We start from the raw sequence: 27763 nt of genomic DNA, 5'->3' as shown, positions 1-27763 counted from the left end.
GATTGATTTCCATTTCTGGCATAGGACAAATAAGCAAACTTCAGCAAATTCTACCAGAAATCTCTGACATCCCTAAATATTACCTAATAGTTCTGTCAGTAAAATATCTTGATATGTTTATTTGTTTCTCTAAATGTGTGCCAAATCATTCAGATCTCTCTCCTTTCCCCCCTTGCGCATATTCCTGTACTTTATTCTTTACACTTACGGGTTGAAATGCACAGTTGTCAGTGGAGGGGGAGTTGCAATACCTTCTCCATAGCCATTCTCCCCAGATCCACAAACCAAAAACCCCTCACAGCTCTATTCAGCCCATGCACACTACTAAGTCCTCCATCATCACTCATACACAGGCTACAATGAGCAATTTCTTCCCTTTTCCTTGTCTTTCCATCATTCCTTCTCTTGAAATGACATTTCAGATAAGATATATGAGCTTATATATGAGCTGCAGCAGACAGCATTAAGGAGAGGTTGAGCGCAACATCCTTTGTTAGCGCCTGGCTCCCTAGTGTAGTTCCTTGCTTCTGCAGCAACTCTTGCAGCCTTTTACTACTGAAGCAGCTTAAGCTCTTGCCTGTTTCATCCTTAGGTCTGTCCAACCCCTGGCTGACTATATCCCTGGAACAGTCCTCCTCTATCCAACAGAACCACATTTCTATAGGTCTCCCCATTTGCATTGTGGGTGCTCCTTCTGAGCAGAGCCAAGCATCATTTTTTAGTGTGGCTAGGTAGAACTGATGACAAAATGCACCACTCCACATGTGGCTCTTTCATGTACTTCTATGGATCTGGGGCTTAATATTCTTCCGTCAACAAATGCTAGGTCAGTCTAGGGCCAGAATGCTTATTTGAAGTCATGCACCGAGTGTTTTGGAGCTGAGAATTGCACATTGGGTTCTCACTTTGGGAAGCAGAGCTGAAGGTTGTTCATTAAGTAACGAAGCTAGATCCTTAATGAATGGAAGAGTAGGATGAATAAGCCAGAGTAACTACCATGATTTGTTGTCGTGTTTGACTCCTGAACCATGAAAGGTTAGGGAGAGCCACTTTCTTCCAAACTACTCTTCTCAAGAGCACTGCAGCCTACTATAATTGAATTGTGGCAAGAGATAGCTCTCCTACAGTGAAGCAGCAAACACATACCTGGGAGTAAGTCCCATTGAAGGGAGTGGGACTTCATTCCAAGTAAATACGTAATGGGTTGCTGTAAGTGTGCCCTCTTTGTACAGGCATATATAAAAATTGGGAACATTCACAAAGGTGATGTGGTTTTGTTTTTTTTAAAAAAAACTGTTCCTTATCCCTTTTCATACAGTAATGAAAATTATTATTATCTAATAAAACAGAAGTCCATCAACATTTGCTGTGCCCTTATACTTATTTCCAGTGGTGGAATCTAGTCTCAGTTTTTCACCAAGTCAATTTGAAGCAAAATATCTGTAACTAAGAAGGGATGGGACACCTACCCAAGCTTAAACAATTACATTAGAATTAAATTCATGGCTTCATGTGATAATTAAAACAGACATCTCCTTTTGTTTGTCATTGTATTGATGAATTGAGCTATTGTTTTTACATTTGATTACTGAAGTTTTATGGCTACCATTTCACCCTTACTGCTCTTGAAAATTGTATTTCCTAACTACATGGGCAAGCCCAGAGGGTTAATGTTGGGGGAGATCATAATTGTTATTTTTGTAAGCTTCTTATACAACATTTGCTATTTTGGTCAACCATATGTATTAAATGAGTCTGTTCAGAATCATGTAATTATATACACATGGTAAGCAGGGCCTTTTGTTTTGTTTGTTTTGAATTTCAGTGTTTCCTGAATTACAGCATATCATTTCTGTTTTAATGGGAATAAAGTCAAATGTAAGTCCCACTATCTGGATGTGAAACATGGATTTTTAAAAAATCAATGGCAGGTTTTTCTTGGTATTTTCATGGTTGCGTCAGCTGATTTTAACTCATAGATTAATTGGGTAAAGTTTTAATTGCTCTTGTCTGCTCTCATTGAAGTCAATCAGGCCCGTGCTTGCTTGCTTGCTTAGAGCTCTTTTATCCTCTCAGTTTGATAACATTCCTAAAGCAGCAGTATCATTCATACCATATAGAATTCATGCACAAAATAAAACAATAAATAGCAGAAGACAGCACAAGAGATATAGAGCAGCAATATAATTTAAAGGCCACCAAAAGTCACCACCCCTTTTAACTGGGCATGGAAAGATTAATAAGGCTGGCACAAGGCAAGGAGATAGGTAGCCATGACTGAGAAAGCTCCATCCATCTAGAGAATTGTTGTGGATTGTGCTCTGTACTAATCGCCTTCCATAGCACAAGATCTTAATTATTCTGTTAATTATAATAAAAATACTCTGTATTCCAGATTCTCAAGTCTATGGAGGAAAACATTGCCATGAGCTTTTCCTTTACATTTTTAAGGTATCTTACAGAAGGAACAAGTCCTTCCCTTCACTATCCTCAAAAGGGTCCCTTGCAACTCTACAGTTCTATGATCAATGAACCCTGTTCTGCCATCGCAGGCAGTTGCCTCCGAATACTTGTTGCTGAGAATAAGAAGTGGGGGGTGATGCTGTTTCACTCATGTCCTGCTTGTGGGCTTCCCAAGGCAGCTGGTTGGCCCCTATGAAAATAGGGTGCCTTTTCAAGCTTTTTGTGAAACAAGTGTCTGACTGGGTGCTGCACCATAAAATAGGAGACTTAAAACACTTTTGAAAATACTCATTTTGGTCCAGTTTTGTAGTAGAGGGGTTACATGTAGATATGGGAACATATTTTTTTCAGAGCAGTCTGCCAGAGTGCCAGAGTAATTGACAAACTCTTCCTGCTCTGGCAAGTGAATGAGGTGATAATGAGGCTTTTATGGTTGTTTTGAATCTGTGAGCTCTGCTGCTGTGTCCCAGTTTCTGCCAACCTAGCAGTTCAAAAGCATGCCAGTGCAAGTACAGTGGTGCCCCGCAAGACGAATGCCTCGCAAAACGAAAAACTCGCTAGACGAAAGGGTTTTTCGGTTTTTGCGTTGCTTCGCTAGACGAATTTCCCTATGGGCTTGCTTCGCAAGACGAAAACGTCTTGCGAGTTTGTTTGCTTTTTCCTTAAAGCCGCTTGAAGAGGCGCAGTTGCGACGGACCATGCTTCGCAAGACGAAAAACATCGCAAGACGAAAAGACTCGCGGAACGAATTAATTTCGTCTTGCGAGGCACCACTGTAGATAAATAGGTACTGCTGAGGCGGGAAGGTAAACAGTGTTTCCGTGCGCTCTGGCTTCCATCACGGTGTTCTGTTGTGCCAGAAGCAGTTTAGTCATGCTGGCCACATGACCCTTCAGAAAGCTGTCTGTGGACAAACACCGGCTCCCTTGGCCTGAAAGCGAGATGAGCGCCACACCCCATAGCATTTCAGTCATGCTGATCCTAATAAATTGAGTATTGAGCTATATACTGCTGCTCGGGGGGGGGGGGTTGCACACACAGCTATCTGCATTTTTGGATTCTTCTTGGCTATGGACATCCCTTTAGGGGTGTGGCTGTAGGGACTATCAATATGAGCCCTTGCACTTCAAAATTTTTCAAAATTGCCCCATGTATTAGAATTACAAAGGTCTCTATTAGGCATTCACATTTAAAAAAAAAAAATCCACACACCTCAAAGGCTATTTAAGCTGCCTGTGAGAAACCACCTTCCCTTTTTTTCAGGTGTGGCTGTTGCTTAATGCTCTCCAAATTGCAATTCCAGTCCAGCTCCTGGTTTCTGAAAGAAAGAGGAAAGCATTTTCTCCCTTTTTAGATCTCAATTAGATTTGGCTTTGAAGGGAACATATAAAATGCTTAGGTTCACTTTTTTCTTTTTTAAGCCATGTTCAGCTTCTCCAAAGGGATGTTTGGGGAGGGGGGCACTGAGTGGGGAGTGCTCCTGAATGAGGTTTTTAAACATCCCTTTGACAGAGTCATTTGATTTTTACAGCAAGAACCCACAGTCGGCCTGAGCTCACCACAGAGGCATTGCCTCAGGCAGTACAGGAGTTTATAGCCTAGGTCAGGGATCCCAATGCATATTTTACAAGTACTCTCAAATGGCACTTTAGCCTTTGGCAGGCAGGTGTAAGTCGGAAGAGGCTGCTGCACACAGAAGAGAAGGAGCATCATCCCTGTTATCTGCAAGGGCAAATGAGCAGCAGATAGAAACCCAGGAAGGAAATGTGAGAGGACTTTAGGCTGGGGATGTGGAAACACAGCACTCCTCAAGGCTAAAGAAAGTGCACAAAATATTGCTGTCAAAGAATTTGTTCAGCACTCTTCCCTTTCATATGAATAATCTCTTTCATATGAATATTAGCTAAAATATTGTACTACCTAAAATAGTATCGTTCATATCCAGTTGGTGTTGATATCAGCTTTGGTTAGTTTGACTTAGTTCCCCAAATGCTTTCCTAAGGATAAGGAGCCAAAACCTGCTCCATTCCTGCTCCTTGTCTTAATACCAGCAAGGATCTTTCCACACCACACATTTTCCATAGTTGCACTATGCTCACTCAATTTTATGAGGTCTTCATGATACTGTCATCAGTGCCCTCCTGTTCTTCCATCTTTTGTCAAACCACAGAAAATCCAACTTTTTAATTAAAAGTGTGTAAATACCTGATGATGTACTTTTGACTTGTACAGTGATATAAAAGGTGGATGAGCCTATCACCCACATCCATGTTTTCATGCACATTCTGGTTACTTTGTTAGTTAAAAATACAGGTTTTTTTATTCAATCTTGTGATTTATTGGGGGGCAATTTTATATTTATAAACTATGAAAAAGTTCACAGAATAATGTAGGATGAAAATATATTGGTGCCATTTTATTCAAATTTATAACATTATTGAAGTAATCACATCAATCATGCTGTGCTTCTTAATGATTTAAAATTTTGATGGGGGGGAAAGAAAAATTATTAAAATGGGGTGCTCGGGTAAATTCTCTTTCCCCGTCTATAGAGCCACGCCATGCCCTGTATAAGAAACACAGAAGGATGTATACCACACAAAATGCAGTATTTTTCAATTTGTACAACTACAATTCGGCATGTAAGTTACAGTGGGAAAGAAGGAATTGGATAGCATTAGGAGCCACCAGGATGGAAGTGCCCTATAATTCTGAAGTAGGGAAGAAGAATAATTACTGGGCAGGGTGGTGATGGATCCCAAGTACAAAGAGCGCTGAACTAGCTGCACTAGCTGCAAGTTGCTGGATAGATCTAGGATCCAGTGGATCCTTGGCTGGCCCAGCTCTGCCCTGCCCTCATATAGGGGCCTTAGTCTTCCAGTCTGAAAACTGCTGGCAATAGTTTGGCAACAGCCCATTTTGTTGGCAGGCAATGCAGGGCATTTTGTGATAGCTGAGCCTTGCTCCTCACTAGCAGATATGGGGAAAACTTCCAAAACACAGCAGCTCCAGCTTGGGGGTGTATGTGTCAGTATTGCTCTGCCCATCGTGGAAAGTCATACAACTTTCTGTGACTCAGCTTTCTACCTGTAAAACTGAATAACAGCATAAAGGAATGAATGGACTTCTCTGCGACCCATCCCCTCTGCAGGGAGGTGGGACCAATTCGGATGGTCCGCCCCCACCACTTAATGGATCCAAATGGTTTCCAGAGAGTGGTAGGGGATGCTTTACCCCATGTTGATGGCCTTTCAGCTGATTCCCTGGTGGCCCGCTGGAATGCGGAGTTAACCAGGGCTATTGACTGTTTGGCTCCGAAGCGCCCTCTCCAATTGCATGGAGCCCGGACAGCCCTGTGGTTTTCCACGGATCTGAGGGCAATGAAACAATCGTTGAGACGGCTAGAGCGCCGGTGGCGGATAACTCATTCCAAATTTGACTGGACACAGGTTACAGCTCAACGGCGAGCCTACCAAGTGGCGATAGCAACGGCGAAGAAGAATTTCTTCACCACCTCTATTGCATCTGCAGAAAACAGCAGCAGGAGACTTTTTCAGGTGGTTCACAATTTAGTGGAACCACCTGCAACATCGGGGCCCAGTATGGGCCACATGTTCTCCTGCAATGATTTTGCAAAGTTTTTTGCAGATAAAATCGCTCAGATTCAGAAAGAAGTAGACTCCACCGTGGGAGCAGGGCTGGGGTGGGAGAGTGCTAGAGACCCGTCTAGTCAAGTTGCGTGGGATCAATTCCAATCTGTTACCTCCGAGGATGTGGACAGGTTGCTTGGACAAGTGAAGCCAACCACCTGTCTCCTGGATCCTTGCCCATCCTGGCTTATAAAAGCTAGCTGGGAAGGACTAGGCGATGGGCTTCGTGGAGTGGTGAATGCTTCCCTCCGTGAGGGAGCCTTCCCAGACCCGCTGAAAGAGGCGGTTATTAAACCGCTTCTTAAAAAAAACATCTTTAGATATGGCCACGATGGCCAACTATCGCCCAGCCTCAAATCTTCCATTCTTGGGCAAGGTGATTGAGCGAGTGGTTGCTGAACAACTCCAGGCACACCTGGAAGAAGCAGACCATTTGGATCCCTTCCAGTCAGGATTCAGGCCTCATCATGGGACTGAAACTGCCTTGGTCGCACTGGTTGATGATCTCCGCTAGGGACAAAGGTGAGAGCTGTTTCCTAGTTCTGTTGGATCTCTCAGTGGCGTTTGATACCATCGACCATAACATCCTTCTGGACCGTCTTGGGGGGCTGGGAGCTGAGGGCACGGTCATACAGTGGTTCCGCTCCTTCCTCCTGGGTCGTGTTCAGAAAGTGGTGGTGGGGGATGAGTGTTCAGACCCCTGGGCTCTCACTTGTGGGGTGCCTCAGAGTTCTGTCCTCTCCCCCATGCTTTTCAACATTTACATGCAGCCGCTGGGAGAGATCATCAGGAGGTTTGGGCTGGGTGTTCATCAGTATGCAGATGATACCCAGCTCTACCTCTCTTTTAAATCAGAACCAGTGAAGGCGGTGAAGGTCCTGTGTGAGTGTCTGGAGGCAGTTGGAGGATGGATGGCAGCTAACAGATTGAGGTTGAATCCTGACAAGACAGAAGTACTGTTTTTGGGGGACAGGAGGTGGGCGGGCAGGTGTGGAGGATTCCCTGGTCCTGAATGGGGTAACTGTGCCCCTGAAGGACCAGGTGCGCAGCCTGGGAGTTATTTTGGACTCACAGCTGTCCATGGAGGCACAGGTCAAATCTGTGTCCAGGGCAGCTGTTTACCAGCTCTATCTGGTACGTAGGCTGAGACCCTATCTGCCTGCGGACTGTCTCGCCAGAGTGGTGCATGCTCTGGTTATCTCCCGCTTGGACTACTGCAATGCGCTCTACGTGGGGCTACCTTTGAAGGTGACTCGGAAACTACAACTAATCCAGAATGCGGCAGCTAGACTGGTGACTGGGAGCGGCCGCCGAGACCATATAACACCGGTCTTGAAAGACCTACATTGGCTCCCAGTACGTTTCCAAGCACAATTCAAAGTGTTGGTGCTGACCTTTAAATCCCTAAACGGCCTCGGTCCAGTATACCTGAAGGAGCGTCTCCACCCCCATCATTCTGCCCGGACGCTGAGGTCCAGCGCCGAGGGTCTTCTGGCAGTTCCCTCATTGTGAGAAGCAAAGCTACAGGGAACCAGGCAGAGGGCCTTCTCGGTAGTGGTGCCTGCCCTGTGGAACGCCCTCCCACGAGATGTCAAAGCGATAAACAACTACCTGACATTCAGAAGATATCTTAAGGGAGCCCTGTTCAGGGAAGTTTTTAACGTGTGATATTTTACTGTATTTTTGGTTTCTATGGAAGCCGCCCAGAGTGGCTGGGGAGGCCCAGCCAGATGGGCGGGGTATAAATAATAAATTATTATTATTATTATTATTATTACAGCAGTGAGTACATCTACTACTAGATTTATAGCTACCTATACAGAAAGCTGTACTGAAATGATTTCATGTCCTAAAGACTTATTACCCACCCACTTAATAAGTAAGGAGGAGCACCCTGATGGAACTGTCTCCATCCACTCCCTGTTGGTTATGCTACAATGTTATTCTGTTTAGAAATGGAGGAATCCAGGCAGAACCTGCCAGGTAACAGTTGAGATCTCCCCAACCTGGTGATGGTAGGTGACCATTGTTGCCCAAGACCCAGAAACCATGAAGTTATGTCAGTAAAAGCAGTTGGCATATCTTCACTCAAAACAGAAGAAAACTCATGGCCGAACAAGGGCTGCTTCAAGGGGATAAGCCCCAGGTAAATCTTGTCCTGCTTTGGTCTGGCTCATGCCAAGAGGCTCAGAAACCAAGTTTAAATCACAGGAAATCCTCACAAAGCCGCCTTCAGTAAGCTGTGTGCGCTCCCAGAGTTTCATGTTCCGACACACCTCCTCTCCCTGTTTGTAAAACAATCTTTTTAATTTTCTGGTTGGCTTGGCAAATCACAGCTGCTCGTTCCCCAGAGCTGCCGAGTGCATTTGCTCAGGTTCCTATTTACATACAGTTGGGCTTTTAATTTCCTTCTCACCACACATTTTATAAAGAAACCTTCTGAAATGCTGCAGATGGCTGAGAGGGGGGAACCATCTACAGGTCTCAGATCTGAAAGCCCAGCGTGAAAAAGGCGAATTTCACTTAACAACAGAGCCCCTGGTTTGTTGTGGATGCCCCATGGCGAGGGTTGGCTTTCCACTCATTATTTCTTTAACTCAATAGCTTTTACAGTTACCCAGTCTGAGCCAAGGTACTTGAGTAATAATTGATACATGCCACTGAGAGAGGCTTATTAAACACTAGCTTTTGAAGGGTGAAAGTGGCTGTCCTCACAGGTGGTAACAAGCAGAGAGAAACCCGGGACTGGAGGGAAAATTAGCTCTCCTTCAGCATCTGTTATCACAATTACAATACGAAAAGGGCTGCCACAAGAAGACTCCTCCTGCAAACGCCCCCATTCTAGAAAATGATAGGGATTTTCTCAGCTTGCTGCATAATGCAGCTGAGTTAATTACTGCCATTTTGCAGAGCACTGCCCAATCCCACTACCAAACAAATCCTGAATAGAAACAGAGGGTAGTGAACAGGAATTGCTAATTCACTAGCAATGGGGTTGATTGGCAATAGGGATTCTCCTTTGCAGGTTGGAGGGGGGAAACTAATTGGCGCACTGTAGTGATTAATACACTACAATTTGTACACATGGTGATTATGGAGATAATTTATGCATTCCACCAATGATTATTTCTGCACTATTAAAATCAGTAGCACTATTAAAAGCAGTTTGAATATATATATATATATATATATATATATATATATATATATATGCAGGTTTTGGTGTCTTCGGGTGTCTTCCCGTGTAAGAGTCGGGGTGTCTGGGCGACGTTTCGACGAGGTCTCACTCGTCATCTTCAGGCTGGAGCTTTCGGCTTCTTGTTACTGGAACAGAGCAGAATCTGTTACACGGGAAGACACCCGAAGACACCAAAACCTGCATTCCTTTACCCGTGAAAATCTACGAAAGCATATATATATATATATATATATATATATGCAGGTTTTGGTGTCTTCGGGTGTCTTCCCGTGTAAGAGTCGGGGTGTCTGGGCGACGTTTCGACGAGGTCTCACTCGTCATCTTCAGGCTGGTGCTTTCGGCTTCTTGTTACTGGAACAGAGCAGAATCTGGTGTTTGAGTTTCTATAAATACTGTTGAGGGGTGTGGTGTATAGCCTCCAACGTTCTGGGCAGAGAGGAAGTTCCTAGATTAGTGTGCCTTTTCTTCTTTTGTTCCTTAATTACTTGAGGGATATCTTGAGTGATTTCATGAGTGATATTCTGAATACCACTGGGTGGGTCATTAAGTGTAGATTAGTTGCTAAAGCTTTCGTGTCTTGACCTCTTGAGCTTGTGAAGAGTTTTTCTGAGAAGATGGCTGTGCTGCATTTAGTTGTGCTCTGGCTTGGCTTCGTGTATAGGGGCGAGCTGTGATTTTGTGCCTTGTGCCAGCCAGATCTGTGTAGGGATTGCAGGGGGGTGCAGCATCCGGAGGTGCCACTATAGTTTGGCTACTGGATGGAGTCTGTAATATGTCTGTGGAGAGGGTCTGGGTTTGGGTCTGGTGTGGTTGATTGGTGACGGCGTTCTGTGTGCCTCTGGTTCTGGTGTCGGTTTTTGTGGGGAGGGCTAATTTCCAGATGTCTGGCAGGCGGGACGTGTCGTCACGCTTGTTCATGTTGTGAGGGTGTTTCTCTATCTCGATGGCTTCCATGATTATTCTCTTGTGGTGATGTTCCATGTTAAAGAGTAATTTGGAATCTGCAAAATTAATTTCGTGTCCTGTTTCTTTCATGTGTTGGAAAAGAGAGGAAGTTTTTTCTTCTTTTTTGACGGCATTCTTGTGTTCTGCGATACGTGCATTTATTCGTCTGTTTGTTTGTCCAATGTACGTGGCTGGGCAGACTTTGCAGGGTATTTCATAGACCCCTTGGTTTTCCAGCTGGATTTTGTCTTTTGGGTTTCTGAGGATATTGGCTATTTTTTGGTTGGTGCAGAAGGCTGTTTTGATATTGTGTTTATGGAGGATTTTGCTAATTTTGTCTGTAGTGCCCTTGATATAAGGAAGGAGGGCCATGCCATTGTTTTCTTCTGTGTCTTGGTTTTTGGGGGGTGTTTCTTTTTGGATTAGCTTCGTAACCCTGTTTTTCTGGTATCCATTGGCGATTAACACATTTGAGAGATTCTGTAACTCAGTTGTCAAGTGGTCTTTGTCAGCCAGGCTACGGAGTTTATTTGTGCAGGGTGGTGGTGTGATTGTGCATGTAAGTAGCGGTTGGTGTGTGTTTTTTTCCGGTAGATAGTGTGTCCTAGGGAGCCATCAGGTTTTTTGTAGATTAGGACGTCAAGAAAGGGGAGTTGGTTGTTGTCTTCTATTTCCATAGTGAATTGTATTTTGGGGTGTAGGCTGTTGAGATGTGTGAGGAAGCTATCTAGTTTTTCTTTCCCGTGTGGCCAAATTACAAAGGTGTCGTCAACATATCTGAGCCAAAGTTTGGGTTTGTGTTCTGACTTGTCTAAAGCATTGGTTTCAAAGTGTTCCATGTACAAATTTGCGATGACCGGTGAGAGGGGTGATCCCATAGGTGCTCCTTCTATCTGTTTGTATCTTTGTCCATTGTGGATGAAGTACGTGTTGGTTAGGCAGTGGTTGGTCAGGTCCAGGATGTATTTGGGGGGATTGTATTTGTTTTGGATGGCTGTCAAGGCTTCATTAATGGGTACATCCCGATGACCTTCTTGTGAGCTTCGATGTTGTATCTCTCTTCACTCAAGTACCCATTAATGAAGCCTTGACAGCCATCCAAAACAAATACAATCCCCCCAAATACATCCTGGACCTGACCAACCACTGCCTAACCAACACGTACTTCATCCACAATGGACAAAGATACAAACAGATAGAAGGAGCACCTATGGGATCACCCCTCTCACCGGTCATCGCAAATTTGTACATGGAACACTTTGAAACCAATGCTTTAGACAAGTCAGAACACAAACCCAAACTTTGGCTCAGCTCAAGAGGTCAAGACACGAAAGCTTTAGCAACTAATCTACACTTAATGACCCACCCAGTGGTATTCAGAATATCACTCATGAAATCACTCAAGATATCCCTCAAGTAATTAAGGAACAAAAGAAGAAAAGGCACACTAATCTAGGAACTTCCTCTCTGCCCAGAACGTTGGAGGCTATACACCACACCCCTCAACAGTATTTATAGAAACTCAAACACCAGATTCTGCTCTGTTCCAGTAACAAGAAGCCGAAAGCACCAGCCTGAAGATGACGAGTGAGACCTCGTCGAAACGTCGCCCAGACACCCCGACTCTTACACGGGAAGACACCCGAAGACACCCAAACCTGCATTCCTGTACCCGTGAAAATCTACGAAAGCATATATATATATATATATATATATAGCGTTCATCTCCTTAATACGGATATTTGAATTTCACACACCACATTAGAAGTGCTGTATAGATAATCATTGCCTGAAACAGATTACACTTTTTTTTTTTTAAGTATCTTGGCTATTCTGTTTTATGAAAGCATTCTTGAACCTTTTTAACACTGTTAATTAACAGCAATAGAGCTCAAACTCTCAAGAACTTTGAGCCCCGCTAGGCTTCAGACAAGTCAAAGAAGAGGCAAAAATCTGGTCAGCCAAGCTCTTAAAATATTCACCTGTTGCCTCTCAACTCATATACAGGCATAAAATATTTCTCAGCGTGTTTATAAGATCATTATTTGCTTTGCCTCCATGTACCCCTGCTTTATATTTAAGAGCAAAGTAGGTTAGAGATCCATAGTGGCATCTGTTTGTGTGTAATTTCATTTTGGCTTAAGAGCTTCGACAAGTCCCACTGGAAGCGGTTGGAATGTAGCACACAAGGATAAGATTGAGCTACACAAGTATGTGATCTCAAAATGTGTTTGGACAGAAGATCTGTTTTTAAAAGGATATCTTAAGAGTAGTTTACAAGGCAGAATTAGCCTATTGAAAAGATAGGGTGGATGCCTGGAAAAGCACAGGTTGCCTATCACATGCCTGATTCAGACCTGATCCACAAATACTCAGTTAGAAGTAAATTCAATTGAATTCAGTGAGATTTACTGCCAAGTAAGTGTGTGTAGGATTCAGACGTTAACAATGACAACAATAATAAATAAGTTTATTATTTATATGCTGCCCATCTAACTAGGTTGCCCCAGACACTCTGGGCGGCTTTAGAAGTGTGGTTGTTGTGCAAACTGATACTATGTATTTTTGGTTGGAAGTAAGTCCTCCTACCTAAGTTTGAAATCCTGTGCACACTTACTTGTGATGGGAATAAGCCCTATAGACACAGTGGGGCTCACCTTTGAGTAAACATGCAGTTGACTGAGCTGTTGTTAAAGGTGTGAGCCTAAGCTGTTCAATGGTATTTACTCACTGGTAAGTCATAGGTTTGGGAGAGAACTAAATAAACAGTTTGGATCTAAACTTACCTGTTTCGAAATATATTATTGACTCAGCATGCACAGTTTAGTTATACTCAGATGCACGGTATTCTTTTGTCAGTTTCCTCATTTAAACAGGACCTGCGTTAAGCGTTGTGATAATTGGTTCATTAAAAACAGACACCCATTAATGAGAAAGGGATAATAGCTTTAATACACAGGGGGAGTGATAGTGTAAGGCACATGTCTTTATTCTGAAACCCTAACAGCTTATTCCTTTTACTAATAAGATTGGTTTATTGTGACTGCATGTTTACAAATCCCATGCATAAGTTATTGACAGGCTCTGAAATGCCGTTAGGAAGGCACACTGCTCTCGAAACATTGGAGCCTGGCCTTATATTTGCCCAGATACTCTGGGCACAACCAAATGTCATTCTGCTGTGGTATCAATATTTGAGCAGATCTGCTTGTAAATGGCCAGTTCTAGGCATGAATGTTTCACAATTGTGACAGATAAACTCAGCCCTGCACCCAGTGAAAGCTTCTCTGGATGTTAGCCATGACTTTACAAGAAGCCTCTGCTGAGACAGCAGGAGGAGGAATAAATGTTCATTTTGGCAAAGTTAACAACTACTTCTGTGGTGCTGGGGCAACCCACAAGACCTCCTCTCCCTTGGAGATTATAGCCATCCTTCCTCATACTGCAAGCTAAGCAAACTTGATCCAAGTTCAGAATTTGGACAAAAGATTGATAATGACTCAGGTTTGTTTGTTTGTTTGTTTGTTTGTTTGTTTGTTTGTTTGTTTGTGAAAAACTGTGTGACTTGTTTTTTAACATCACCTGAGATGAATGTAGGATTGATTTTGGTAAAAAATAGAAACTGTGGAAAACCACACAGGTGCAGAACAAAAAATAGCTGAACAAATAAGGAATGAAATGTGATAAACTTGATACGTGTTTTGAGTATCAGTCTTCATCATTCCTTATTTGTTCAGCTACTGTATTTTATGCTTGGGAACCTGAGTCAGGCCATTAGTGCATGTAGCTCAGTATTATCTACACTGGCTAGCAGCAGCTTATCAGAATTTCAGATGGCGTCTCTCCCATCCCTACATGGAGATGCCATGTTTTTACATTTTTTGTTGCAAATGGACTTGCAATGGAAAAATTCTGTGGTGCCTCACTTCCCTTGATGCCCTAAGCACATGCTTATTTTTCTTAATCCAAGCCTGGGTAGATACCCTAAAGGTGGATTATCTGATGTTGATCCATGGCCCTGAATTAGGGCAGGGTGGGGAACCTGTGGCCCTCCAGATCTTGTTGGACTCCAACTCTCACCAGCCACAACCAGCATGGCCAATGGTCAGAGAGGATGGGAGCTGTATTCCAGCAAGTGTACCAGCTCAAAGGGACTGAGCCCTTTAGGCCCTCCCTATATTTTTGGGGTTGGGGCTGCCCTCACTCCATGTTCCAGAGGTGAAGCATGGAGCCAACTGTGGTGCGGCTCCAGTCACTGGTTCCTTCTCCTCTTCCTACTATGGAGGGGAAGGAGGGTTGAAGCAGTCTCCTGCTGGAGGGGGCACCAGGAGGAAGTGAAGAAGGAGCCACCAGCCAATGAAGGCACACAGCCGCCACATTTGTCTCCACCCCGGCTACTCCCAACGTCCTGACATCACACGTGTGACATTGGGATGTCACAACATGACGCATTCCCCTCGACAAATCGCCCTCATAAGCTGGCACCTCTGATCTGGAAAAACATGTTCCCCTCTCGTGGCCTAAATTGTTGTAGAGTAATACTGTTTGTTTCTGTATTTATTACATTGTGTAAGGGGCTTTGCAATTTGTTGACAGGATGAACCTTGCACTCATAATAGGGCAATATTGCAGCATGAAGTATGCAAGAAAGAAGGTGTATGTCTTAAGCAGAGGTAGGAAGGCAAAAAGCATTAAGGTGAAAAACATTCCAATGATGTTAGGAAGAACTTGCAATAATATTTCACACAGAATGGGAAAGTATCTAATGGATGGGTATCACTTTTAAAAGAGTGAACAATGGGAAAGGCTTACAATAATATTTCACAAATTGGAAAGAAAAGGTCTCTTAAAAGTGGTAACATTTGAGATGAGTGGCACAGTCATTTATGAAGCACTTAGAGCTTAAATTTTCCCCAGACAAAAGTTCTGTCATTCTTGCAAAGTGCCTCATGATGACATATAATGTGGGCAAAGTGGCATGCACACATACCCAAAGGAGAGCAGGAACAGCATCATAAAAAGGTTTTCTATTGACACAAGATAATAAGGGATGATAACTCTAACTCTGCTTGCAAATCTATTGTCCTCTAAGAGGCTTGCTCCTGTCCCATCATTAAAAAAGAAACCTGCAAAAAAGGTGCAACATTTGTGATTTATGCTATTATTCTGAAAGTTTGATATAATATCATCTTAGCTAGATTAATGATATATTCCTGTGCAAAGCATAGTTAGGTTTATGACTCTTGTTAACCTCATCTGGTGTAGTTGGATCCTGTTCACTGTAAATAAAGAAATTGCAACACGAATTTACTAATGGTGTGGGTGTGTGGGTGTGGGTGTACACACACACACACACACACACACACACACTCGAAATCAACCAAAGCCCTCTTGAAGTGTTCTTCATCCATGTTAAATAAATGCACAGGGAGCCCCCAAGAGCAAACATGCTAACTCCACTCCAGCACCCTGCACAAGTTGGAGGGTGGCCTTCTGAAATGGAGAGCTTCTTATAATTGTATAGACTCCCTGTGCATTTTAGAACCTTGGTTTTTCCACAAGTACAGGAGGCGCCACCAGCACAGAAAGTTTGCCCTCCCATTTGTGGAGGGCAACTGGAATGGTGACAGTAAGTGGAGACACTAAACTTGTCCCCACATCCCCTCTCAGATGTTTACTTCTATCAGAAAATGAACATGTGGAAAGGGCTTGGGAACCATAGTGGATAGCACATCTGTGGCTTCTATTTATGTGTGACCTGGGAATGGTCACCAGGTCACACCTTCCCGTTTCCCATCTGTAAAATGTGAACAATATTTCATTGATCTTTATTTATAGGCTGCTTTTCTTATATATGACCCAGTTCTCTATTCATGTTGATCACTCACTCATACAATGAACAATCAATGCTGTATCTTCATTATGTGCTAAACAATTTTCAAGCACAGGAATATATAATATGTGTTGCAATAATTTAAGTTTCAAGGTTTAAACAGCATAGATAGATGACTTTTGGTCCCTATTAGACAAAAGATTCCCCTCAAAACTATTAATTAGATTGGTCATTAGATAATCTAACTGCTAGATAATATTCCTTCTTATCAAAAGGCAAGCTATGATGCACTATGCCTTATAACGACAGTGACTTTAGAATAGCTTTGTCAAGTGTGGACAAAACGAATGCTGGTATTTGGGTGTGGTGTGCGGACCAGGCCAGAGGGAGTGTAGGGTTAGAGCCAATGGCCCAGCCTGAAGCAGGTTCAGTTGCAGCTCAAATGTTTCAGGCATAAGGGCGGTCTGTGGAGTCAGGGGCAGAGAGCGGCAGTCAAGAGATTAGTGTAAGCATTTGAGGGAAGAAACTATCTGAGTAGTAATGATTACACAGAGTTTTTCACCTGGGATAAACACCAGATTCCAATTGTGCCATATGCACGAAGCAAATAGTTGAAAGTCTGTAACTCAGACTAGTTTATTTGGATCATTTGGCAGAAGGAGTTTTGTCTGTTGGCTGGATGTTAATTGTATGTTTTCAGTGTGTACTTCTGTGAAGACATAATCTTACTTGTAAAAAGGTAGGAGAGTGTTCAGCCAGCACAGGTTTGATGATGTTGGGGTTTGTTGCTTTTACAGAGCATTGGAAGTATTTTATTTTCTCTGTGCTGGCTTTCATATTCAACAATAGAGTCAAGTGTTTTTAATCAATATTAAAGGAAGATTTTAGCAATTCCCTCCAGAAACTATTTGGAACCAACATTAGGTAACTGTGTTGCCAGACCCAACTTCTGTTACAGCATGGAAATACAGTAGTCTCAGTTGGGGAAAGAACAAAAACAAGTCTTCATACTTGCAACAAAGATTTCTTACTTTGTTCAAGAGGGGAAGAACCATCAAAAACCTGGGTGGCTATCAAAGTGCTTAACTTTATGGTGCCCGATCAAGGTAAAATAATTGTTCTACCTAACACCATTACACTGACATTTTTCTACACTCATGCCACTTAATGAAAATAAAGGGTCACTTCTCCCTTTATAATGAACTACATCTTCAATATTTCAGAAAGATTTTTATGTCTCATCTCCACTACTGGGTTGTAAAATTCATGCCACTCCTCTGAGAGTCGCTGGGCAATGGGCAGAAAGACAGAAACGACAGGCAATATTTGGGCTGCAGTATGTGTTCTGTTGGGACGCAGGTGGCGCTGTGGGTTAAACCACAGAGCCTAGGACTTGCCGATCAGAAGGTTGGCGGTTCAAATCCCTGCGATGAGGTGAACTCCCGTTGCTCGGTCCCTGCTCCTGCCCACCTAGCAGTTCGAAAGCATGTCAAATTGCAAGTAGATAAATAGGTACCGCTTCGGCGGGAAGGTAAACGGCGTTTCCGTCCGCTGCTCTGTGCGCCGGCTCCCTCGGCCACTAAAGCGAGATGAGTGCTGCAACCCCAGAGTTGGTCACGACTGGACCTAATGATCAGGGGTCCCTTTACCTTTACCTTTACCTTTATGTGTTCTGTTGCAGATTGGCTACTGTGATGTTGTAATTCTACTTGGGTGTTGTGCTAGTCCAGGTGTCAGCAACCTTTTTCAGACGTGGGCTGGTCCACCATCCCTCAGACCATGTGGTGGACCGGACTATATTTTTTGGGGGGAAATGAACGAATTCCTATGCCCCACAAATAACCCAGAGATGCATTTTAAATCAAACCACACATTCTACTCATGTAAAAACACCAGGCAGGCCCCACAAATAACCCAGAGATGCATTTTAAATAAAAGGACACATTCTAATGTAAAAGCATGCTGATTCCCGGACCATCCGCGGGCTGGATTTAGAAGGTGATTGGGCCTTAGTTTGCCTACCCATGCTTATGCGGAACAGCTGAGGGAGTTGGACATGTGCAGCCTGGTAAAGAGGAGAGTGAGTGGAGCTATGATAGTCATCTTCAAATATCTAAAGGGCTATCAAATGGAAGATGGAGCAACCTTGTTTTCTCCCCCTCAGGAGGGTATGACCTGAACCAATAGCTTAAAGTTACAAGAAAGAGATTCTGACTAAACATCAGAAAGAACTTTCTGACAATGAGAGACAGTGAACAGACTTCCGAGGGAGGTGGTGGACTCTCCTTCATTGGAAGTTTTAAAGCAGAGATTGGATGGCCATCTGTCATGGATGCTTTAGTTGAGATTCCTGATTGCAAGTAGATAAATAGGTACCGCTCCGGCGGGAAGGTAAACGGCATTTCCGTGCGCTGCTCTGTACGCCGGCTCCCTCGGCCACTAAAGCGAGATGAGTGCCGCAACCCCAGAGTCGGTTACGACTGGACCTAATGATCAGGGGTCCCTTTACCTTTACCTTTACCCACAGGCCTTAGGTTGCCTACCCCTGTGCTAGTCCATGCTTTGCAATCCTGCCTGAAACTCTGGAAAGCTCCTGCCAATCAACGCAGATAATACTGAGCTTGACAGACCAATGATATGATTCAAGTTTCAATAACTGTCATTCTTCGGCAGACGCCAGGTACCTGGATCCTTCACAGAACCCACTGTTGACACCTGCCCAATGACTCCCTTTTCCAGTACTCCAGTGAGTGATGGGGTTGTTTGCAGCCACCATTTAATCTCTGTACAATGCCCCAGAATACCCCAAGAGTACCTCTTTGGGGCCACTGTTTAAATTTCCCAAATGTTATAGAGCTGGTTATTATTAAAACCTGAGCTAAAGATCAGGATATCAGCTGAGAAGTTGTTGTTGTTGTTTAGTCATTTAGTCGTGTCCGACTCTTCATGACCCCATGGACCAGAGCACGCCAGGCACTCCTGTCTTCCACTGCCTCCCACAGTTTGGTCAAACTGATGTTGGTAGCTTTGAGAGCACTGTCCAACCATCTCGTCCTCTGTCTTCCCCTAGTCTGCAATATGGGGGATAATAATACTGACTTAGCTTATGAGTTTGTAGTTAAGTACATTGCAGGTTTGTTGTTAAGTACAAGGTGCCCACACCTTAAAGTCAGAGGAAGCTTGACTGGTGGTCCTCATGCAGAATGAGAACTGGTGGAAGGACCTTTTTGGTGGTAACTCCACATCTGTTGAACACTCTGCCCAATGAAGTGTACCTAGCCACACCGTTGTTTTCATCTAGAAAGTAAGTAAAATGTATTGCTTCTGGTAGATAGGGACTGTGATGGCAGGGACTGTGACTATAACAATTTATTAGTAGTTTGATTTTGATGCTTGTATTATGAGCTGCATTGAGATAATTGTTTTTAAGTTCTTGTGTTGTAAACTGCCCCATGGCCTTTGGGTGAAGCCCAGTTCATTTCTTAATGAATAAATTGCAACTTGATCATGTATGCAAAGCATTTTGATTGAGCATTTCAAAACAAAATGAAAGTAAGCAAACACCAAGCAGGAAGAGGAGGATGGGTGCTCTGGTACATTTGAAAGAAATGCAAATGGTAGCTTCAAATGGTCCCAACACTCCCAACATGGGAGGCATGAGCAGAAGTAGGTTCCACCAGAGGGCACAATGCCAAGCACCCCCTCAAACCTGGAGCCAGTCCTGAATATAAGGCAGCATACTATGTTCCTATGCTACATCAACTGTCAGTACCCCACTGGAAACACCTGGTAATTGTCTAGGGCTTTTTTTCAGCTAGAACTCACCGGGATTCAGTTACGACACCTCTCAGGTGGGTGCCATTACCATTCTAATGGAATGAAGGAGGTGTTCATGATGAGTTCCGAACCTCTTTTTCCACTGCTAAAAAATGTTAAGACATCAGTAGCCTGTAAATAATAATGTTTTTTCTAATAACTGTATTGATGAGGGAATGCTATTGGGACGCTCTTGTTTTTTACTGCACGGCATAGAGAACATGGGAAAGAGTGTTTTGAAACCCTGAAACTCTATATCTTCCCAGGTTGTGAACATCTGCACTAGAGTATCCTCGGGCTAAAAGTGGCATTAACATTTGTGTTTCACCCAAAGAATGGGACTATTTAAATTCATGGGTTTGTGGGGGGCTGGCGGCTTGTTTTTGACTCAGACACCTCAAGCTAATACACCCAGTCTGAACTGTGAGTCTTAAACAGATGACAGAAAATGAATTATTTCTTTGGACCCTGGGGGACCGTCTGTAATAGAACAAGGTTTGCACAATTTATTCCTGGATAAAGAAATACCTCCTTTTATCTTCCTTTCTATTTTTCCGGTTCGCTGCCAAAATTGCCTCTATAATATATAATTTTTTTTAATTTAAAAATTCATTTTCATTTTTCAAGACATAGGGAGCTCACCACCAGATAAGGAGCTCCATCTGTCTTGAAGAAAAAGGATACAGGATTTTTGTGTCACTAATCCGGTAACGTCTTAAATGATTGTGCCACTTAGAAATGCTTTCTTCATATTTATGAAATGATTATTTGACAGAGAGAGACATTTAATATTGTTAAAATAATTACTGTGCCAGTTTAATACATCAGTTTGAATTGTTATCAGGCAAACTATGAAATGTGGGATAATTTCATAAATAATTATAAAGCCTTTTACGAAATGGCACCTTAATGCAAAGCATTGTTGCTAATCCTTTTTTTTTATTCACAAACACAGAAATAACAATTAGATTTATGAAATGAAGAAGGGCTGTATGTGGCACAAAAGAGAGTAGGCAAGAGTAGAAGGCTGGAGTCCATCTTCTACTACATGTAAATCTCACCACTGGGAGAAAGGAAGCATCAGACCTTAAACTAATGTCCATCACCTTGTTTTTCAATACATAGATTTTTATATCACAGTTTGCCTGCAGCTTTACTGAGATCCAGCTGAGATTCTGTTTCTCTAGAAGTTAAAAAGCAAAAAAAAAAGCCATTCTCAAGTTTTTTATGGATGGCTGCTCTGACTTCAACAGATATGTGACATTATCCAGTGCACTCTCATTCATAGTGACCTTTTACTAGCTATTTTTAGGGGAAACTACACAACACTTTATAGTAGCTAGAAGGGAGTGGTTAGAAGGCTGCCTTGATATGAAACCATGTACAAATATTTTATAATGAAATGTTGACCACTCAGAGTAGTTTGTCCATATATTTTCACACCATATATTGTAAAACAATAAAACATCATATAATTGATAGTAACAGACTCACAACATAACAAAATAAGTGAAGATGGCTCAGCACATGCAAATTTACTACCAATAAGAACTATCCTAAATAAAAGGATTTTCAAAGCATGCTTTAAATGCATAGCCTGCATCCTAAGCACACTTAACGGAAGTTCAAGGAAGTAGAGTTTGCTATCCATTTCTCTACTCTATAACTATCTGCAACCTCTGGGGGGGGGGTCAGAGGGAATGTATGGGGTGGGCTGCTGTGGGAAGGAAGGAACAGGAAACAGGAGTGCCAACTTGGCCCCACAACCATGGGTTTCCAGAATTGTGGGTGCCATTCAGCATGCATGGCCCTGGCACAAAAATTTATAGATGCCCGGACACTTCATGGGGAATTTTGTGGGTGCTTGGGCACCCAGGGCCCCAGGGAGTTGGTGCCTATGACAGGGAATATTCCTTCTGTAAATGCCCTTATCTTGGGATCCTAGACATAGAGAACAATGAAGCCTTCAGAACCAAGCAGCACCCTAACTTGAAACTGTAATCAAATTGATATTGTCTTCGGACAATGGTTCAAGCATTCCACCCCTCCCTGGGATGGTATAGGAGGTGGGAGCTGAGTGATTTCAGCATACTGGGTGGCCCTTCGGACCAATGGCTTCATGTAGATTCAAAAAGCATGGGTGACAAAATGGAACCCTGCAGTACCCCATAGGCAAAAGGTCATGGGGGCAGAGTACCATTCTCTCAGTATAAACTTCATGGGTCAATGCTTCAGGAAGTGTCAGAGCCACCAGAGCTGATTTCATTTGCTGCCCGGAAGTAAGAGCAGAGAAGCTCTCTTGACCTCCTTTCTCCATTTTTACTTTTGTTTTTCAAAAACTATTTCCCTCCCATTGGAAACATTAGGAGGGAAATGAATGGGATTTATTTATGCCAGCACCTGGGATGATGTAATTTTTTTCTGGGTTTGAGGGCATGTTGGAGGACCAGGAAGGTATTAGATCCTTCATATCAAGCCTTCCTCTAGTTCTCTGCCTACATGCACCCAAACCTCCTCTGACATAGCCTGCATCCTAAGCACACTTAACTGAAGTTCAAGGAATTAGAACTTCCTTAACTGAAGTTGAAGGAAGCACCATTCTGGTGCTACATCACTGCTACAGTGTCAGTAGGGCCAGGGGCATGAAAGTTTCCACAGTGGAGGAGAGGGGGAAGTTGACATTAAATCTTCCTCTCCTACATCAGAGCTCTCTCTGTCTGTCTGGTCTGTCTGTCTAGCTAGCTAGCTAGCTACTTTACTAATATTTGGACATAGCCTGTGATTATTATACTTGCGTTTTGATGCCCTTATACTCAAATTAAAATAAAAATCCTTATGTGTCCCAAACTGCTGTCCTATCCATTTTGTTTATTGCCAGAGCCTGAAACTGCTAGTAAGGTCTGATTCAGTACTTATTTGGGAGAAAATGTACCACCAAAGGGTTAGATTTCTTGTCTAGTGTAAACCTCCTCGTTGATTATATACAAGCTTCTACTAGTCTGAAAATAACTCAGCAGGTTCTAATGATGTTAACTTTGAATTTGGTGTCTGTCTTCAAAGTAACATTTAGTGGCTGCTTTCACAGTCAGTTCTTCTGTTCTATAAGTTTTAAAGTTGATACTTGCTTAATATGACACCAAGTAGTTAGTATAGGTGAGACAACCCTGGGAACTGGGGTGCCAACTTGAATAAAATATTGGGGGGCAGCAGGTAAGCACCACCCTGCATAATTGATCCCATGTTGTAGTGCATGCACACAATTTGAATGGCAATGCCCATCAACTTTGGGGAGGCCTGGACCCCTGAAATATTTTATTGTGGGGGGCCAAAGACCCATTGACCCTTAGGAGTTGGCTTCTATGCTGGGAATATGGCTGAAGGGTGTTTTTTTAAAAAAAAAAATCCCTCATAAATGGAAATCATTAGTGCCCCACAAACAGTCCTCACTTCAAGATTGCCTGGCACTTCCCATAAGTCTCATATCTGGCCCAGAAGTTCTAATGCATTCTTTCTGCCAACACTACTGCTGCTGCTACTAACCACCCCACTGTGGACAAAGGCTGTGAGTGAGCAAGTAACCCTATGAATCAGCCAGGTTCCTTCCTGTCCTTGCTTTTGCGAAATGGAATCCTAGCCATAAGGTGACTAGTTTAAATTCTGTACACACTGGGAAATCAATGCAGAAGGTAATCCAATGAAGCTTTCCTTGTCTGGCAATCAACCCAGAAGTTCAAAACTGGCCAGGCCAGCCACAAACCAGTAAGCTGGTGATCCTAGTGCCTTCCAGGTGGTGTTGCCCTACTACCATCAGCCTCAGCCAGCATAGTAATCAGAAGTGTATTGCAGGGTGCTGTAGAATTTGCATTAGTAGGACTATTTTCTTTCACACTAAAAACCAAAGGAGAGAATGATGAGGGCTAGAAACATTTGGTTTTTTAAGACCGCTGAAATTCTCAGGTTGCCAAACTTCTGCAACAGACTTTATTTTCCTCCCCCAATAATGGTCACAGGTTCTCTAAATGAAACCCAGGAGGAATTGCATATTTTGAAAGAAGTTTAGATGCTGTGCTTAACATTATTCATGGGTTTTTCATGGAGGAAGCAAATGTTAATTTTTGTGTTAAAGAAATGTGTAAGTTTTTTTATAGTTTTATTATTTTAGTAATGGTTTTCTCCTGATTTGCAAGAGAGCATCTGGAACTGTCAGCTGAGCAGTACATCACATCTTGGTGACGCTGTCACTGAGAGACATGGTGGAACAAAAACAAAAGAGGTGACAAATTGTGCCCCCCTTTCTCATAATTAGCCAAAATATCTCAGTATGAAGCAAAGCATGGCTCTTAATTAAGAGGCAGGCGGGAAGTTATTTTTCAAAAAATTGCTGTTCTCTCCCCCAACCCTCAAATAATTATATTTGCAAGGGAGAATTATATTTCAGTTAGATGCACAGACTGAACGCCCAGTCCCCAGTGTAGCAATTAATATTTCACACCTGCTAAGCAGAGCGGTGGCAGAAGGAGAGAGGGGAATAGCATTGAAAAGGGAAGGTTGAAATGTGAGGGTCCAAGGTTTTTTAAGTGTGAAGTAGCAAAAAACTAAATGCCTTTTGTCACACAGCGAACTGTGAGGTGATACCATTGTTACTGAAGCCTGGACAGTGGGAAGAGGCTTTGTAAAAATGAATGTCTGTGAAATAACGATTTGGGAGGAAATAGCCTCTGAGCTGGAGCATCTATAAGGATCAGATGGAACATCAGCTCTGAAATGAAAGGAAAAGCTTTCTGAAGATAGGTTTTATGATCAGCAAAAAGTACTGTGTGCGGTATCCTGAAGCCACTTGCTTCATTTTACCACATTGTTTGAGTGCTTTGGGATTTAAATACCACTTTCTTCCCAGACAACCCCCTCCATGCACATGCTTCATCACCCCATGATATAGGATGTGCTGTAAGCCTCATTAAATGGCAATTTGCACAAGCAATAGGGAAGCTTGTATTCCAAGCAGAGTGATAGTGGGGGAAGGCCCCACATGGCCCATGTTAACAGTCCCACAGACAGCCGTCAAACTCAATGTCTGCACCTCAGACATGTTACCTCGCAAGTATCTTGTGTACTTCTGGTTCATGTTTCTTGTTTCTCCCATAACCGCAGCCTTGGACTCAAACAGAAATCATACATTGCTCTCAAACATTGCTCTGTCTCTGTCTGTCTGTCTGTCTTTCTGTCTGCCTCTGTCTGTCTCGTTTGCTGCTTTACCTCTAGGTCACATCACTGCCACTTTCAACTCTAAACTCAAGCTTTGTCCTAACTATCTCTGAGTTCTGGGAGGGATCTCACAATGAACCCATTTCCTTTGTTTCCCAACAGCCAGGCTATCACCTCAACAGAGGAAACTAGCCTGGCTTATCTTTTAACACTTGCTGGATCCAGGGGCTTAAAGGATCTCGCCTGCAGCCTACTTCCCAACACACCATCCCAACTCATAACAATATAGACTTTTTGCAGCTTCCACTTCTAATCTGACATATGCCATTTTCTTTTGGATTCCTCTGTAGAGAAGTCTTCAAGGTTTCTCTAGACTTCGGTCCAACAAAAATGTATTGAATCTCAGTTAACAGGGGAAGAGTGAAAGCATTTATACTGTAATCTGTGTATAATGCCCAGAGCATGCAGAATCAAGATACCTAGACAAATAGATAGTGTGTGTGTATACAGTTTGCTGTGTGTGTGTGTGTGTGTGTGTGTGTGTGTGTGTTTGCTCAACAGAAATATATTGTGGACATAATCTAAGGAACTTCTAAATTTCACTTTGAAATATTGTAAATAAGCTAGAGACTGCCTCTAGTTCAGTGTTTCCCAACCGGTGTTCCGCGGCACACTACTGTGCCGCCGGAAGTTGCCTAGTGTGCCGTGGGAGGGAGGCGGGCGAGTCGGGCTAATCCTCCGACAAGCTCCACCTCCAGACCCATTGCTCAAATCCTTTAACCCAGGAAGGCAGGAGGGCGGGGAGGGGGGGAGAAAGAGAAAAAAGAAAGGGTGGAAAAAAAGAAGGGGAAGAGAAAATATTTTTTTAAAAAAAAGGAAAGAGAGGAAAAAAAGCGAGGGATGGAGGAAGGGGAAGGGGGAAGAAGATGGGGGATCTTTGTGTATAAACAGAAGGGGAGGATAATGAAGAGGGGCGGGGCTTGGCAGGCAGCAGATAACTGTGGAGGGGGGCGCGGCTGGCGGCGGCTCAAGGCAGGAAGGGAGGAGCTGCCTCGCGGAGAGTCTTGGGCTGCAGAGATTTCCCGTTCAGGAGCGCGGGAGGCCACGCCGTGGATGGGAATCTCCTCCTCCTCTTCCTCCTCCTGCTCAAGCGTGGGAGCCTATAGTTAGAGCTCAGGTCCTTTTCTTGCCTTCCCCGCCCCCCCACGGAGCACATTTTCCTCGCCCCCCCAACCCCCGCATGTAGAATAGAAGCCCTCCAGCCTCCACGGTGCACAAACTCTCCCCTCTGCAACGAAGCGCTTTGTTGCATATCTTTGGTGAGGTTTTTAGGCAGTCTTGGTGCACCTTAAATCAGCGCTAATTGCGCCTGGACGCAGTATTTACTTCCGAGTAGGCCCCCTTCTCCCCCCCCCCCGGTAGCACCTGACGTTGCTATTCGTATCATCAGGTTTGTTTGTTGATAATTTAATTGTTTTAAAAGCATCATGCTAAAGAGCTCTCTCCCACCCCCAGACCCTTGGGCAAAACAGAAACACACACATACACAAACACAGAGATTGAGCCCTGCAGGTTTTATGAAATGAATGGATTCTGAATGCCTGTTTCAGTGGCTTGTCCGCCTTAGGCTGCTGGGCCAGACACCTGTTACACGGTGCAGTCCGTAAGCTGTGAGCGCTGCTACCTGCCGCCGAGACCACGTAACGACAGTCTTGAAAGACCTACATTGGCTCCCAGTACCTTTCCGAGCACAATTCAAAGTGTTGGTGCTGACCTTTAAAGCCCTAAGCGGTTTCGGTCCAGTATACCTGAAGTAGCGTCTCCGCCACCATCGTTCAGCCCAGACACTGAGATCCAGGGCCAAGGGCCTTCTGGCAATTCCCTCACTGTGAAAAGTGAGGTTACAGGGAACCAGGCAGAGGGCCTTCTCGGTAGTGGCGCCCGCCCTGTGGAATGCCCTCCCATCAGACATCAAAGAGATAACCATTACCTTCTATGCTGTTACTATTTTTTTTTTTTTTTTTTACATAAGTAAAAAGTGACCTTTCCCCATCTGGCATGGTGGTGTGCCTCGAGATTTTTTTCATGAAACAAGTGTGCCTTTGCCCAAAAAAGGTTGGGAAACACTGCTCTAGTTACTTACTACTGTATGTAGTGAATTTATTTTACATCGATGTCAACCCACTTTTAGCAGTAAAGTTTACATAATTAGAATTGTTTCGTTTTACCTTCTGGTAGCATTTGCTAATGTGAAAATCACCAGAATTATATTTAACCACTTTCCAATATATTTCCATCTTACTGATGCAGAAACTGAATTACACCTTAGTTAATGTTTATCACTGTGCTAAGCTCAAATGCATCAGAGATGTTGCACATTTCGTGGACTGGTTAAGTCAATAAGATTAAGCTAGTTTAGACACAGAAGTGGCAATGTGTTTATTTGCTATGTTTATTTTTCTGTCAAGTGCCTACATTGCATCACTCTGAAAACTTGATACTATCATTTTCACAGATACCACATGTTCTTAGCACTATTCAAGCGTTATTGCTTCCTTGTAGAGCAAGGGTGGGAGGCAAGAGTGCCAACTTGGCCCCTTGAACATGCATGGCCTTGGCATCAAAATTTGTGGGTGCCCGGCCCCTTCATGG

At 43.4% G+C, this 27763-nt stretch overlaps 1 protein-coding gene across 1 annotated transcript in view; it reads left to right on the top strand.

Moving 5' to 3' along the window:
• Positions 1-27763, top strand: part of CD34 (CD34 molecule) — a 138351-nt gene that overhangs the window by 9204 nt on the left and 101384 nt on the right. The window lies entirely within an intron of this gene.

The sequence above is a fragment of the Podarcis vaucheri genome (assembly GCF_965113315.1).
Source record: "Podarcis vaucheri genome assembly, chromosome: 6".
Taxonomy (NCBI): domain Eukaryota; kingdom Metazoa; phylum Chordata; class Lepidosauria; order Squamata; family Lacertidae; genus Podarcis; species Podarcis vaucheri.
This window is presented reverse-complemented; position numbering and strand designations above follow the sequence as displayed.